The 14,382-nt window shown below is 41.7% G+C and overlaps 1 protein-coding gene across 3 annotated transcripts in view; it reads right to left on the reverse strand.

The window, feature by feature from the left end:
* Positions 1-14,382, reverse strand: part of IP6K1 (inositol hexakisphosphate kinase 1) — a 64,746-nt gene that overhangs the window by 24,381 nt on the left and 25,983 nt on the right. For 2 of the 3 annotated variants that reach the window (XM_045991521.1, XM_045991522.1), the window contains exon 2: positions 2,241-2,332. The exons of the other annotated variant lie outside the window; for it this stretch is intronic. The gene's annotated coding sequence lies outside the window, so the exon portion shown is untranslated. The remainder of the gene's footprint in view (positions 1-2,240; positions 2,333-14,382) is intronic. 3 annotated transcript variants of the gene reach the window in all.

The following is a 14,382-nucleotide window of genomic DNA, read 5'->3' on the forward strand; positions in this document are numbered from 1 at the left end:
TACAATCTGAAAGATCAAGACTAAAAAAGAAAAATATTAAAAAAAATAATAATAAAATTTAAAAAAAAAGAAAAATATTTGTAAGAGCAGAAATATGGCTTTACCTTTAAGAAATAAAACATTATTTTCCTTCCTAACCTCATTAATTTATGAGCAAAATCGGCAATGAAAGAACCCTATTGCAAAACTGCAAAATTTTCTTACTTCAAAGCTACCCAAGAAGCTCTGCTCTATTTCTCGGCTATCAACAAAAATAAGTGATTTTCCATTCCCCTAAACCAATCACCACCACTTCAATGCACACAATGCATATTTTCGCTTACCTGTCCATTTTCTAATCTTCCTTCAAGAGAAAGCAACTCCCTGCCCCCAGAATTTTCCCAGACTCCATTCTCCCAAACACGAGTTGGGTGCGCACACCCTATGGGTCCTAACGTACCTTGTGCCAACCATCTCAGCAATCCATCATTGTACTGTCCCCTATTTACTTGTCATCACCACCACAAACTATTCCCTTGTATTTCCATCCATTCCCTTGGGTCCAAGGAAAAGTTCAAAAATAAGTTTGTTGGGGCGCCTGGGTGGCTCAGTGGTTTAGGCCGCTGCCTTCGGCTCGGGTCATGATCTCGGGGTCCTGGGATCGAGTCCCGCGTCGGGCTCTCTGCTCGGCAGGGAGCCTGCTTCCCTCTCACTCTCTCTGCCTGCCTCTCTGCCTACTTGTGATCTCTGTCAAATAAATAAATAAAATTTAAAAAAAAAAAAAAAAAAAAAAAAAAGTTTGTTGGAATGAATGAAATAATTCCAGGAAGAGGGCTGCAAGGAGTAAACACATAACGATATGAAAACAGAAGGAGTCACCTAGTGGCAGTGTTAAGTGGAGAAGCAGCTAGGAAGGGCCTCTTCTCAGGGCCCCGGAGGTGCCCACCATGGCAGTGGACTCTACCTAGCACTGCCAACTGGCTTTTACCCTGGCCCCGCTGCATGCCTGCCAGGATTGCCTCTGATGGGGGATGGGGTACCCAGACAGTACTAAACTTTCTAGCCAGGTCAGTGGGTGTCAGAAAGGAGAGGGATCGATAGTGCCAAGTGCCCCAGAAGAGCTGGACTCCGAGAGACGCATGGCAACCTCGGCAGCCTCCAAAGGACTGAAAGGACTCTTTTATAAACAACCAGAGGTTGCTCCTGAAGTCTGTGTCCACCAAGGTCCACTCTAAAATCAGGGACTGAGAAGGCTGTAGATGATGACATCTTTCTCCACTATTTCCTTGCTAACAGGGTACCAATCAGGTAGTCCAACCTCAAAGGGAATGTAAAACTTCATTCTAGCTCAAGGAGAACCTCCAAGAAAACTTCCATCCCTATGAGAGGACTGCTTTAGAAAAGGGCATGTGACCTTCTTCTAAGCATGAGACAAGAGGGGAAGCTGGCCAGGGGTCCCCTGGGAAAAGTCACCTTGCCCTTAAAGAACACAAGAGAGGCATCCGTATTCTGTCTGGATGTGTATCTGAGACTATGGTAGCCACCTAGAGACCCTAAAAGACACTAGCCTAAAGACAAGGCCAACATGCTGAGCATGCAGAACAGAAGGACAGAAATCAGGGTCCCTGATGTTGTCACTGAGGTGCTGGATATCTTGTTATGTAACAAAAATAAAATTTTCCTTTATGCTTTCAGCCAGTCTCATTAGGGTTTTCTATCACTTGTAGTCAAAACCATCCTAGATGAAGGGACAGAAAAGCATCAAAATCCCCAGATCTCCAGTTAATAGACTTTGCACATAAAGAGGTAAGTGTTTTCTAATGATAACAAGGAAAACTTCCAACAACCGAAGAACAAGCCCTTCACTATTAATGAAGGACACATTCTCCCCAAGCTCCAAAAGGAAAAATGTAGCTTTACGATCTTTGAAGTGTCCCCGAAAGCAGATCATTTGAATTACACCTGGTCCATTAGGGCTGGTACCAAAACACTAGAAAAGAATCCGACAAACAGAAAATTCATTCTCTCATACGTCATAAAGAACCTGCCCAAATATCCAAATAATTAGCTTAGAACTGATTCTACTGTAATTCAACAACAGGCAGACCATAAACAAAATTTACACTCTGGCCACTTCAGGACCCCACTGATCATTATTTTTCACAAACACATCTAAATACAATGGAGTTGATAAATCCTATTTTCCAGAGTATAACTAATCCTCAAAGATTTTCCCGACTGTCCTCTGCAAGTACACTGACCTGATTTAAGTCGTTTCCGCCATTCAAAACGTCACCAGCTTCTAATCTTCTCCAGACTTAGCATGAAGAAAAACTTCCAAATTCTTTAAAAGCTACAAAGTATCCAAAAAAGTCAGATAATTAAAATCATGATGTTTCATCGCAGTGGGTTAAACTAACAACAAAAAAAAACCCCACCAGTACATGTTTCAGCTTTTTTGCTCTGTAAACAACTCCAAAGGCTTCTCTGGGGGAAACTTTATAAATGGTATGCTTTCCCCTATGTGGCAATAAACTGAGGTTCTCTATTTGGTTTACAATACAGTGGTGCTTCCTATGCACCTGCTATCTGAAATTCATATTGTTCAAATATATAATGTACAAAAAAGGTAGGGGCTATGACAATGGGAACAGGAAAATTTAAAAATGTTTTAATTCCAGTGTAGTTAACATACAGTGTTTGTTAGTTTCAGGTGTACAATACAGTGATTCAAGAATTCTAGGGGCACCTGGGTGGCTCAGTCGTTAAGTGTCTGCCTTCAGCTCAGTTCATAATCCCAGAGTCCTCGGGTTGAGCCCTGCATTGGGCTCTCTGCTCTACGGGAAGCCTGCTTCTCCCTCTCCCATTCCCCCTGCTTGTGTTCCCTCTCCTGCTGTGTCTCTGTTCAAATACATAAAAATCTTAAAAAAACAACAACAAAAAAGAATTCTGTACATTACCCAGTGTTCATTGTAATAAATGTAATCTTAATCCTCATCACCTATTTCACCCAACCCCTACCCACCTCCCCTCTGTAACCATCTGTTTGTTCTCTACAGTTAAGAATCTGGTTTTTGGTTTGTCTCTTTTTGTTGTTCATTTGTTAATTTAATTTCTTAAATTCCACATATGAATGAAATCAGACAGTATTTGTCTTCCTCTGACGAGCTTATTTCACTTAACATTATACTCTAGATCCATCTGTGTTGTTGCAGATAGCAAGGTTTCCTTCTTGTTCATGGCTGAATAATACTTCACTGTATAAACATACTACATCCTCCTTATTCATTCGCCTATCAGTAACATTCAGGCTGCTTCCATTATCTGGCTATTGTAAATAATGCTGAAATAAACACAGGGGTGCATATATCCTTTCGAATTACTGTTTTCATATTCTTTGGGTAAATACCCAATAGGGAATAGAATGATTTCTAGATTGAGACTAATAAAAACGTATTTTTTTAATATTTCTGTTTTTAAAAAGAACAACCAGACACCACCCCCTGCAAATGTCACAAGAGCTCATTTAAGGAGAAGAAAAAGCTTAGATATAATAATCTGCGCATTATAAATACCTCACAAATCTATGCACTGAACTACATTAGGATTTGCAGTCTTTTCTTCCTGTAAAAATCACTTTGCTTTGTAATTAGCACAGCTCAGAGAAAGAAATTCTCCCTTCGTATCAAAAATATTTCTTAATCCCCTGAGCACAACTGCAATTTCTCATTCTGCCATTTCTACATAAGATTTGTTCACTCATGGGGCACCTGGCTGGCTCAGTCAGTAGAGAAGCAACTCTTGGTCTTAGGGTCATGAGTTCGAGCCCCACACAGGGTGTGGAGGCTTCTTTAAAAATAAATTAAAGGGGCGCCTGGGTGGCTCAGTGGGTTAAAGCCTCTGTCTTCGGCTCAGATTATGATCCCAGGGTTCTGGGATCGAGCCCCGCATCGGGCTCTCTGCTCTGCGGACAGCCTGCTTCCTCCTCTCTCTGCCTGCCTCTCTGCCTACTTGTGATCTCTGTCTGTCAAATAAATAAAATCTTTAAAAATAAATAAATAAATAAATTAATTAATTAATTAAAATAAATTAAAAAAAAAAAAGACTTGTCCACTCTTCTCATGAGGGAGTGAGGGCATCTCGTGCAGTTACACTTGTTTCAGATAAGAGCTACAGCAGCAGAATCTTCCCTTCCTGTGGAACTTCTAAAGCATGTAAATACTTCAAGGACAAATAGGAACAAAAGAAAGCGAACAGTCTAAAACCATGCCAAGAGACTAGAAAGAGAAAGGAAATGGCTGGAGCCATTTCTTGGAACCACTGCTAAACTGAACAAGGAAGAATAAACAGCAAAAAAACCAACCACCAAGAACCAAGTTTTTCAAAGTTCCCCAAGTTTCTGCAGAAGAGGTAACTGACAAAGGCAATACTTTCAAACCATTAGGCTAGAATGAGTATCCCAAAGGGGCCTCTTTTGAGCACCCGGACAGCAGTCTGATCACCTGCAGCTCTGCTGAGCACTAACACACCCTTACCCCACTCACAACACAGAGAGCTCCTCTTCCCCAGTGCTGCATTAGTCACCTGGGAGGCATCTGAAGGAAAGCGATGCCCAGATTTATCCTCCACCCCACTCCAGAATTAGCTGCAGTTAGAAGCCTCTAGAATATTCCATTATAATCTCAGTCCCTCTATAGGCCATGACTTAACTGCATAGCCCAGTCAAGTAGTATGCCGACGCTCCTCCCCTGACTGTCACTGTCAAAGCCTTCTGTATTTTTTTCACAATGCCACTACCTTCAGCATCTCCAACCGCATCAGCCCTCCAAACTGTTCAGTGTCAATACCACCAAGAGGTCACCACAATATTTTGATCATGCAATGCAACATGGTCACCAGCACTAACATTCTGGGCATGCCAACAGTCAACGTGAGGATCTTCCTGCACAATAAGACCAAGTAATCAGGGCGCCTGCCTTCGGCTCAGGTCATGATCCCAGGGTCCTGGGATCGAGCCCTCCACCGGCCTCCCTACTCAGCGCGAAGCCTGCTTCTCCCTCTCCCACTGTCCCTGCTTGTGCTCCCTCTCTCACTGTGTCTCTGTCAAATAAATAAAATCTTAAAAAAAAAAAAAAAAAGACCAAGTAACCAAGTACGATAAAACCAGTAAGTTAGTTAAGTACCTTCTCCTGGTCATGACTAAGGACTTGAGCAATCATAATTATTATCAGAACATACCAAAGGAAGGTTGACGGAAAATAAAGTTTCTAACACACACACTCACACACACCCCAAAGAAAGCCCTCACCACCTCCAAATATCATCACACTGGGGATTAGGTTTCAACATATGAATCTGGGTGGGCTGGGGGAGAGGGGCACGAACCTTCCTGTGGTCTATAGCAGAAATCATAATCAGTGTTTAAAGCTCTGCCTCCAGAGTATCCGCTCTCTTTTTCTGGTTTGAGATGTCACCATTTCTGTGAGACTTGTATGATTATTTGGTAAGGAAATCTTGTTTTTATGAAAAGGGGCTTGCATTTTTTTCCTATGGAACAGTTTGTAGCACTATGTGTACTAGATTTTAAATGTTTAAAAATAAGAAAATTCCCACTGCAGAAGCCTAATACATTTCAGTATTTAGTAATAAAGCTTTCTTCCTTATTTAAAGGTTTTTATTTTTTTTATTTTTTCTTTAAGATTTTATTTATTTATTTGACAGAGAGAGATCACAAGTAGGCAGAGAGGCAGGCAGAGAGAGTGAGAGGGAAGCAGGCTCCCTTCAGAGCAGAGAGCCTGCCGTGGGACTCGATCCCAGGACCCTAAGATCATGACCTGAGCCGAAGGCAGCGGCTTAAACCACTGAGCCACCCAGGCGCCCCAAGGTTTTTATTTTTAAGTAATCTCTATACCTAATGTGAGGCTGAAACTCACAACCCGGAGAGCAAGGGTCACACGCTCCACCAACTGGGCCAGTTAGGAGCCCCAGTACAGTTCCTTTCTAATGAACACAATCTCGAAAAATGGAACCAAATCAAGATAATCTAACATTTATGCATTAAAGACCACTGTGTGTTGATTACCAGGTCTTTATTAGGTTGTTTGCATTAGGGTCTGAATTAGGCAAAAGGGGAGAGGGGGAAAGTATAGCACCAAGGTAAGCTTTGGTTTGCCAAAACAAAAACTTGGGACAAGATTAAGTTCTGTGTTTTAGCTAAATCACTGTGATTAAAATTATATAACCCAGTAGATAACACCTATGCCCTAAATACTGGGTTCTTTTTTGTCTTATAAAAAAAACTGGACCCTAACCAAAGTACTACTGGCTTGATTTGTGGGGTTGTCAGCAATAGCTACATGTTTTTCAACACTGTCACCAGCCTTAGGAACAGAGCAGGGGGTGACACTTGGGGGAAAGGACCAGAAGATATTCTTCACAAATGTGGATGCTGGACTCAGGGGGGCTGAAGTAACTGCAATTCGCTCCATTATTTTGATGACTGACGTTCAGAGAAATAATGTAGTCTGAATCAGTTACTCTGGATCACTGAAGTTGCTATTAAAATGGCTAAAATTCTGTCACTTTATGAATGGACTGCTCTCCTAGAAGTCAAGGGGTTCCACTGCTCTGCCTAGGAGACTACACACCACCAGCTACAGGAGTCTCCGTTTGTCCTTCGTTTGCTTTATGACACTTTGGTTCCACATTTACTGCATAAAATGAGAAGAAGGATATTCTTAAAAAGAACTTGCTGATAATGAACTTTTTCACCAGCAGATAGCAACAAATGAAAATAAATGTACACTGCAAAGATACTAATTACAATAATTAGGTTGACTTTCTGGTTATAGACACTAACTCCTTGAACATACAAATTTTCTGAAACTGCTGAAATGTGTATATTACAATAACTGTTTTCCTTTTTTATTTCTTTTAAAGATTTTATTTGAGAGTGAGAGAGAGAGAATGTGCATGCATGAGTTGGGGGAGGGGCAGAGGGAAAAGAAGTCTGCCCGCTGAGCAGGGAGCCCGATGCGGAGCTCCATCCCGGGAGCCTGGGACCATGACCTGAGCTGAAGGCAGATGTTTTATCAACTAAGCCATCCAGGCACCCCTCCATTGTAATTTTGTTACAGAATTAAGTATCCCCCATTTATTAATTTACAAACTATAATAAAATCTGACAGTTATTTCAACTCACTAAGGGGTTTGCTTTAAAAAAGGAAAATAACTGGGGCCGCCTGGGTGGCTCAAGTCGTTAAGTGGCTTTCTTCGGCTCAGGTCATGATCTCAGGGTCCTGGCATCCAGCCCCACATCCGGCTCCCTGCTCAGAGGGAAACTGCTTCTCCCTCTCCCTCCGTCCACCCGGCCCCCTGCCCCCTGCTCGTGCTTGGGAGTGCACTTTCTCTCTCTCCCTAATAAATAAATAAAATCTTTTAAAAACAATTTAAATGGATAACTGTGGTACATTCATATTAGGGACTACCACACAGAAATGAAAAAGTACCAACTACTGCCACACACAATACAAACGAATCTCACAGGCAGGCTATAGCAAGAAAACATTTAGATACTAAAGAGACTATGTGGTGTGATTCTACTCCCATAAAATTCAAAATGATTATGGAGACCACAACAGTGGTTACTGGGGGAAAATCCTAATTAAGAAAGGGTGCAACGGTGGAGGCGACATAGGTGAATACTATAAATATCAAGTGAGTTGTGTCCTTGGACTGTGACCTTTACTGTAAGTTAGAGCTTAATTATAAGGAAAAAAAGTCAATAGTATTCTCCTATACCAACAAAAAAATAATTAGAAAATGAAAACTGTTTAAGTACATCCCATTCACAACAGCAATCCAAACTATAAATTACCTATAAACCTTTAAAAATTGTATTAAATGATAAAGCTTTACTGAAGGACCTAAAATTAAGAGGCACAATATAAACAGCTTTTCTGTTTGTTTTAATTCAACAACACCGCAGGCCTAGAAAGTGACAATGAATAAAGGCCCTGGCAAAGAAAGAGAAATTGCAATCAGATATGATGGTGGACAAGGTCAGGACTATTTTAAGAAACAGTAAGGCACTGTCTCCACAGCAAGAGCAATACCTGCTCCCCAAGTTCAAGAGTGGGGCAGGCAGACACATTTGAAATGCAGATCAGCAGACACATTTGAAATGCAGATCAGCAGACATGCACTCTAAGAAGCTCGGTTAGAATTTCAAATTCTATGGACAACATGTTTTTATAGTCTCAGATTAAGCACTTAGGCTTGATATGAATCTTTTTGTAAAGAGAAGCATACCTGGTGCCATCACACTACACAGGCATATTTGCAAATTTCCTCAAAACTGGTTTGTTGTTTTTTTTTAAAGATTGTATTTATTTATTTCTGAGTGAGCACAGGCAGACAGAGTGGCAGGCAGAGGCAGAGGGAGAAGCAGACTCCCCACTGAGCAAGGAGCTCAATGCGGGACTCGATCCCGGGACGCTGGGATCATGACCCCAGCCAAAGGCAGCCGCCCAACCAACTGAGCCACCCAGGCATCCCTCAAAACTGGTTTATTAATCCAGTATTTCTATTACCTCTTCCCAAATTGGGGGCACCTGGCTGACACAGTCAGTAGAGCATGCAACACTCAGTCTCAGGGTTGTCGGTTCAAGCCCCACACTGGGCATGGAGCTTACTTAAAATAATTAAAATTTAAAAAAAAAAATTGGGGCGCCTGGGTTGCTCAGTGGTTAAGTCTCTGCCTTCAGCTCAGGTCATGATCTCAGGGTCCTGGGATAGAGGCCCACATCGGGCTCTCTCCTCAGCAGAGAGTCTGCTTCCCGCTCTCTCTGCCTGCCTCTCTGCCTACTTGTAATTTCTCTGTCAAACAAATAAATAAAATCTTTAAAGTTTTTTTTTTTTCTTTTTTTTTATTTGACAGAGAGAGATCACAAGTAGACAGGCAGGCAGAGAGAGAGAGAGAGGGAAGCAGGCTCGCTGCTGAGCAGAGAGCCCGATGCGGGACTCGATCCCAGGACCCTGAGATCATGACCTGAGCCGAAGGCAGCGGCCTAACCCACTGAGCCACCCAGGCGCCCCTAAATAAAATCTTTAAAAAAAAAAAATTTAAAACAGAGCCACATAAGCACTAAAAGCATAATGACAAAGTATCGTGCCCTTAAAAAAGTCATATGAAATTTAGTTTTTTAGAAAATTAAACTTGTTAAGTCAGGAATGCTAAGTAAAATGTTGGCAATACCGTATCTCTGGTTTACTCTTTACTCTGATATGATCCAAGGGACAAAAGAGCAAAATCATTCTTAATTGAAAAGAACACAATGGGCCCATAAGTCACTCCAATAGAGAGGACCACCACACAAAGCTTGGGTTACAGAGCACTGGACTTTGTGAACACTTATTTCTAACGAATTTTAGAAATAATAAATTGATACGGACTGTGACAGGAAAAGATAACAAAATACCCTCAAATTCATGGAGGAAAAAATTGAAGCAGAAAACTAACACAAAAGCACTTTTGTTCTCTAAAGCACAGAACCAAGGGAACCTACTGATGTCCTAAATTCAAGTCCAGTCTTGCTTTTACATATGCCCAGAGGTGCTGATACAGATCAGGTATTTGTGACGGAAAGACAACAATCCCCCTTCCCTCAATCCTGGGGACTGTTTCGAGCACTTGCTCACAAAACTCGCCTTTGAGGAGTAAGGAAATACAAGGACTGTTCTCAAGGTACGCAGGGCTGCCAATCTGAGCCTGCCCTACCGAGCTAACCAGGGACAGGCATATCAATCCAGAAACCAGAAATCCGTGCAGAAGCCTAGAGCAATCTGGGACATTTGAAATTAAGAAAGAAAAAAAAAGGTTTAAAGGTATCTATTTTTTTGTTTGTCCTCAGAGAAGAGATGAAGGATTGTTTAGACTTTTGGGTCCTATCCCAGGAGAAAGGGACACAGTGGCATAGTCCTGAGGACATCAGGCAGACAGCAAACAGGGAGCAAGGAGAAAAGGAAACTTGGCAGGAGGCCTGAAATGTACCAGTCCATCAAGAAACAGGCAGAACAGAATTAATTTAGAACAAAGAGAGAAGACAGAATCCAGTGATACCCTTTCCTGTTTTTTACCAGATTTCTAAAGACTAGAAACCCAACACTTACTCAGATATATAGATACATATTTTCAGTAAAGATCCTTTTAAAAGTGTTGGGGTGCCTGGATGGCTCAGTTGGTCAAGCATCTGCCTTGGGCACTGGTCATGATCCCTGCTCAGCAGGGAACCTTCATCTCCCTCTCCTGCTACCCCTTGCTTGTACTCTGTCAAATAAATAAAAACTTGGGTCAGGGGGGAGATCCTTTTGTAAGTGTCTCAACTGTGCTTCCAAAGAGTTGAGGGGGGTGGGGTGGTTGAGGACAAAATTTTAAGAACATAGGTCCAAAGTGATACAGGGGAAATCAAAATGAGAAAACACCAAAATCAGAAAGGTGCCTCATCCTTCTCACCTGAAACACCGCCTACTCACAGTTTGTGTGGGATTATTCTTTAACAAGAAGCTGCAGGAATCCCTCTGCTGGGACTAAATTCTTCAGGTGACCCATATCTAAGCCAGGTAAGTTTCTGCCTCACACATTTACAAGTGAATCTAAACACCATCAAGCCTAGAAAGTACACATGTAAAAGGATAAGATAAAGTGTTCCAGGGATGCCTGGGTGGCTCAGTGGGTTAAAGCCTCCGCCTTCGTCTCCAGTCATGATCCCAGGGTCCTGGGATCCAGCCCCACGTCGGGCTCTCTTTCTGCGGGGAGCCTGCTTCCTCCTCTCTCTCTGTCTGCCTGCCTCTCTGCCTACTGTGATCTCTCTCTCTCTCTCTCTCTCTGTCAAATAAATAAATAAATAATCTTAAAAAAAAAAAGTGTTCTAAAAAACAAAACCAAAACTACAGAACACTTAAAATGAGACTAAACTGCTAAAATATGAAATGAGGAACTTCCTGGACTTATCTCATGCTACTGAGCTCACTGAAGACCCAAAGCTGAAGAGAAGCTTCTGCACAACTGAAAAAAAAGATACAGAGGGGCAGTACCAGGCCTGTTCTCACAACCTTGATTTTTTTTTTTTTTTTAAGATTTTACTTATTTGAGGGGCACCTGGGTGGTTCAGTCGTTATCCGTCTGCCTTTGGCTCAGGTCGTGATCCCAGGGCCCCACATCGGGCTCCCTGCTCTGCGGGAGGCCTGCTTCTCCTTCTCCTACTCCCCCTGCTTGTGTTCTCTATGTCTCTCTCTGTTAAATAAATAAAATCTTTAAAAAAAATTTTTTTATTTGACAGAGAGAGAGAGATCACAAGTAGACAGAGAGGCAGGCAGAGAGAGAGGAGGGAAGCAGGCTCCCTGCTGAGCCACTCACCAGCATTTCAAGTAGCTATAACTGGGTTTGTAACTGGAGGTCATTCCAGCTACAAATCTGCTACCGTGCACTAGGGATATTCACATGTGTCCGGCGATGAAAGAGGTAAAATGTGGAAATAAAACCTCTTACACCTAGGAGAGAGGAACCCAAAACTCTGGTCACAGCACTGAGCTTTTTAGATTACTTGGGGGCCTCATTTAGAACCACCCCCATTAAAAATGATTACCAGCTTCAAACAAGAAAAATCTCCAGAGTAAGGAATCATGCAACCATGAAGTAGCTCCTGTCTTTCTTGTAGTATCTCACTGATACCACAAATCTGTTAGAACTCCAAAGGGGTTTTTAAATCACAGAATTCTGAACTATTTTAAAAGATGCACCAAGAGACAGCATATACCTAAAAATCAAGATATGGCTACAACCCAGAGTACTGTTCTTTGGTAGTGAGATCACACACTTAAACATTTTGATGCTATACTACTCTACAGATTATCTAAAAATATGATCAAAGAACAGATTACTCAGACAAGGACATTGGACTGTTTCCAGCTATAGCTGGGGGAAACGATGAAGGGTCCACCAGAGAATAAAGCTCCACTGAGTTTTGTTCTTTTGGGATAACCTGCTGCTATGTACATTCCGCATATGGGCTGTGACCAACTCAGGATGTCTCCCCCAAGGCCTAGGTTCTTGGTATCCTATGTTCCTGCCTCCTGTGAGACCCTCCCCATCAAGGCCAAACAGCGTAATTACTCATACAGTCACACATTCAGAAAATAATATGAGCAGATTTAAGGGCACAAAACTGACAGATCCTCCCTCCATTTAAAACTACATCCTACCGGGGGTGAAACAATGAGATATCTGAACATCTATTGGGTTATGACTTTATTAGCAGGTACCTACAAGCAGATGAGCAATGTGAAAAGTGAGTGTGGGGAAAACCTATAAAAAGAGGTAAATGACCTGTTTAATGCCTCACAAAATGCAAGAGTTTGAAAGCTTCAAGCGGATTACATTCCATCTGTCTTCTACCCTCCAGTGAAACATCAGAATGACTACATTTAGGGGCACCTGGGTGGTTCAGTCAGCTGGGCATCTAACTCTTGATTTCGGCTGAGGTGATGATCTCAGGATTGTGAGATCGAGCCCCATGTGGTGCTTTGTACCAGATGTGGAGCCCGCTTAACATTCTCTCCCTCTGGCCCCACCCAAAATAAAAAGATTCTCCCTCTGCCTAATGTGTGCACATGCTCTAAAAAACAGCTTTAAACATCAGAAAATACTTCGAACAACCCCATAGACAGCACAGAGTTCAAAATAGAGAGGGACCAACTTTCATCCACGTAAACCCATCAACAATGTCCCAACTTAGGTAAGCGCAGAGATGTCTCCAAAGAAACATCATTCCATAAGAGTGGGTCCCAAATCTCTCTGCTCTCTCAGCTTCCTTCCCTGACCTTCACGTGACATAAGGAACTGAGCCTGAACATGTAGAACTCTCAGGATTCTGGGAGTCAGGAACACGTGAAAAAGAAAAAGAGTGGAACTCAACCTGGAGGCAAACATCAATCTCATGATTAACAAGTTGTTAATCCTTCAATACACCAATTCAACTATTTTCTCTGTCAAGAACTGACAAATCTCTGTCAAAACTCTCAAATCTCTGTCAAGATTTGAGACTATCTGTCCTAGGTACTTTTTTTTTTTCCTTTCTGAATTTTTACTTAAATTCTAGTTAGGTACTATAGTTAAGTAACATATACTGTAATATTGGTTTTAGGAAGAATTTAATGATTCATTACTTAAATATAATGCCCAGTGCTCATTATAACAAGTGCCCTCCTTAATAACCACCCCCCACCCACTTCCCTCCATCAACCCTCAATTTGTTCTCTATTGTTAGAGTCTCTTATGGTTTGCTTCCCTGTGTTTTCTTCTTTCCCATATGTTCATTTGTTTTGTTTCTTACATTTCATATACAAGTGAAATCAAACGGTATTTGTCTTTCTCTAACTGACTTATTTCACTCAGCATAATACACTGTAGCTCCATGCACATCAGTGTCAATGGCAAGATTTCCTTCTTTTTGGTGGCTCAGTATTGTAGATACATATCATTGGGATGCACGTATCCCTCTGAATCTGTATTTTTTAACCCTTTGGGTAAATACCTAGTGGTGCAACTGCTGGGTCATAGGGTAGCTCTATTTTTAACTTTCTGAGGAACCTCCACGCTGTTTTCCAGAGTGACTGCACCAGTTTGCATTCCCACCAACAGTGTAAAAGGATTCCCCTTTCTCTGTATCCTCACCAACTTCTGTTGTTTCCTATGTTTTTCATTTTAGCCATTCTGACAGGTGTGAAGTGGTATCTCATTGTGATTTTGATTTGTATTTTCCTGATGATGAGTGACATTGAGGATCTTTTCATGGGTCTGTTAGCCATCAGATGTTTCCTTTGGAAAAATGTCTATTCATGTCTTCTGCCCATTTCTTAACTGGGTATCCTAGATACTTTTTTGGATAAGGAATTATATGAGAAAATAAAAGTATATGCTATACTGATGCAGCTAAACCAATGCTTAAATTTTTAAGCTTTTAAGGTATTAGAAATATAAAATTAATGATTTAAGGTTCTCCTTAAGAAGCTAGAAAAAGACCAGGACAACACCTGGGTGGCTCAGTCAGCTAAGCATCTCCCTTCAGTTCCCGTCATGATCCCAAGGTCCTGGATGGAGTCCCACATCAGGCTCCCTGCTGAGCGGGGAGCCTGCTTCTCCTTCTGCCTCTGCCTGCCGCTCCCCCTCCTTGGGCATTCTCTCCTCTCTCTCTCTGACAAATAAAAAAAAATCTTTAAAAAAAAAAAAAAGCTAGAAAAAGACCAAAGTAAGCAGAAGAAAGGAAATAATAAAGACATAATCAGTCTCAATAAAATAGAGGGGGGGTTAAGAATGTCAAAAGTAGGTCTTTAAAAAAAAATCAA

The sequence above is a fragment of the Meles meles genome, chromosome 20, assembly GCF_922984935.1.
Source record: "Meles meles chromosome 20, mMelMel3.1 paternal haplotype, whole genome shotgun sequence".
Taxonomy (NCBI): Eukaryota; Metazoa; Chordata; class Mammalia; order Carnivora; family Mustelidae; genus Meles; species Meles meles.